Below are 2,505 nucleotides of genomic sequence, written 5' to 3'. Positions count from 1 at the left end.
CCGTAAAGTTTTTTTTAAATCTGACACAGCGGTTGCATTAAGGAGAAGTATATCTTTAATTCTGTGAATAACACTTGTATCTTTTATCAATGTTTATTATGAGTATTTCTGTAAATTGATGTGGCTCTGTGCAAATTCACGGGATGTTTTGGAGGCAAAGCCAAATGTAAACTGAGGTTTTTGGATATAAATATGAACTTGATCGAACAAAACATACATGTATTATGTAACATGTTGTCCCGGGAGTGTCATCTGATGAAGAATATCAAAGGTTAGTGATTAATTTGATCTCTATTTCTGCTATTTGTGACTCCTCTCTTTGGTTGGAAAATGGCTGTATGCTTTCTGTGACTATTTGCTGACCTAACATAATGATACAGTATGTTCTGCTTTCGCCGAAAAGCCTTTTTGAAATCGGACACTGTGGTGTCCGTTCCCAGACAGGATAAACAAGGTCTAAATCATGTTTGATGCTCTCTGTAAGTAAATTTTTTGCAGTACTGTTTAAGGGATATATCAGTGAAGACTACCTCTTCCAGGGCAATAGGAGACACCATATTTATTTCTATACTCAGCCAAGGGGCAGAAGAATCATGTCTAAACCAATTAAGGATTGGGCGAAATGCTAGAGACTGAAAATAGAATTAAAAGTTTGGAACGGATAGTCCTCCTACGTCTTTCCCTCTTTGTAAATGTATACATTTTATCCGGGATAGTTTACCTTGTCATATATATTTTAAAACCACACTATGAATTTTATCCCAATAGCCAAAAGAAGAAGCCATGGGAAGCATTGAACTATACAATTTCAGTCATGCCAATATATTCATTTTAACAGTAGATATTCTGCCGGTTAAAGCAACTGGGATATTATTACATCTACTGAGGTCACATTGAATTGATTTGAACATTCTGTTAAAGTTTCTGGCAATGGTTTTATCTAAAGAAGGAAATATATATACTCCCAAATATTTTAAATAGGAAATGATTGGGATTCCATAAGTAGAGAGGGTGTCCTCCATCAGGGTCTTGAGAGGCAGTTGGGCTGATTTGGTTAGATTAATTTAAATTGGATCACCTTTTCTGCTGCTTCTAATGACGCTAAACGAAGCAGAACAGATAGTGCCTGTTTTAACTATGGCTGAGGGATTGACATATGTTATTTTAATAATTGGAGCCAATTCCCATATGTTCCAAAACAGACCAGAGATATTACAGTTCTATTCAATCAAATGCTTTTTTTCTGTGGCAAGAGATAATACAGCCCAAATTGCTGTTGTTTCTGATTAAGTATCTAAGATATGTAATAGTCGACGGAGGTTATCCGAGGATAAACACTTTTTAACAAACCCGCTTTGGTCCGTGTGGATCAACTTGGGTAAGTAAGTCTCGAGACGAGACAACAACACTTTGGGAAACAGTTTAATATCTGTGTTTATCACAGATAGGGGGCGATAATGGGAACACTGGGTGACATCCCATTCTTTTTTTTTATAAAAGCAAAATTAGTGCTGTGTTCTCATGTCTCCTAAATGAACTTTTGTGAACAGCTGTATTAATAATTTCGAGCAATAGTGGACCTAATTGATTCCAAAATGTTATATAGACCTCAGGAGGAATATCGTCCCCTCCAGGTGATTTTCCTTTATCATGCTATCCATTTGAGTTCATTGAGAGAGATTTCGTCTCCCAAATGGCTTTTTCTGTTAAGAGAAGAAGAGTTCTTAATAATTTTAGAAAAGCTCTATTCAATTAGATCCGCTTTAAGCGACATCCACATAGCGGTTGTTGTGATGGTGTCGGAGGTGGAACTGCGTTGGAGCTGTCACATCCACAAGTGGCTCATGGAATTATACCTAAAGTAAACATTCCCATTCGCTGCACAAAGAAATCCCATGCAGCCTGGTTTACAAGTTCAAACACTTGTAAAAAAAAAAAAACTGAAATGTAATCTACACCTCGATTAGGATGATAGAAATCTTCCTTATTTAGTTGAATGATTTTTCAATTTGAACATAATTATTTTGATAAAAGCCTGCAAATTCTGAACTTCTAACTCGAGTGGCGCAGGTGTGCTTCGTGACAATGATTGCAAGAGCAGCTTCTCACTGATTTGCCGGCTCCGAAGCAGTTCCACTTTCGACACCGCCAAAACATACTCTATGCGGGTGTCTGCTATACCCGGTTAAGGCTTGATCTGATTGAATTTAGGCCTTGATCTGAATCTAGGCCTTGAATCTAGGCCTTGATCTGATTGAATCTAGGCCTTACACTTTGTATTGATTTACAATCAGGGGTGTACGGTTATTTATAGAAGCGGGGGAATCTTTGATTGATTAATTTGGGTTCTGATACTGTAGTAATTCCCTTGTTTCAGATTCAACAGTTGCTATATGTTAAAGGAATTTTATTTCCTATGTTTATCAACCAATTCAATTAAAACACTCTGCCCATACATAAGAATTTGTAAGATAATTATCAGCATTAAATGGACAGAAACCAGTC

Source organism: Salvelinus fontinalis, chromosome 38 (genome assembly GCF_029448725.1).
Source record: "Salvelinus fontinalis isolate EN_2023a chromosome 38, ASM2944872v1, whole genome shotgun sequence".
NCBI classification, from domain to species: domain Eukaryota; kingdom Metazoa; phylum Chordata; class Actinopteri; order Salmoniformes; family Salmonidae; genus Salvelinus; species Salvelinus fontinalis.
This window is presented reverse-complemented; position numbering follows the sequence as displayed.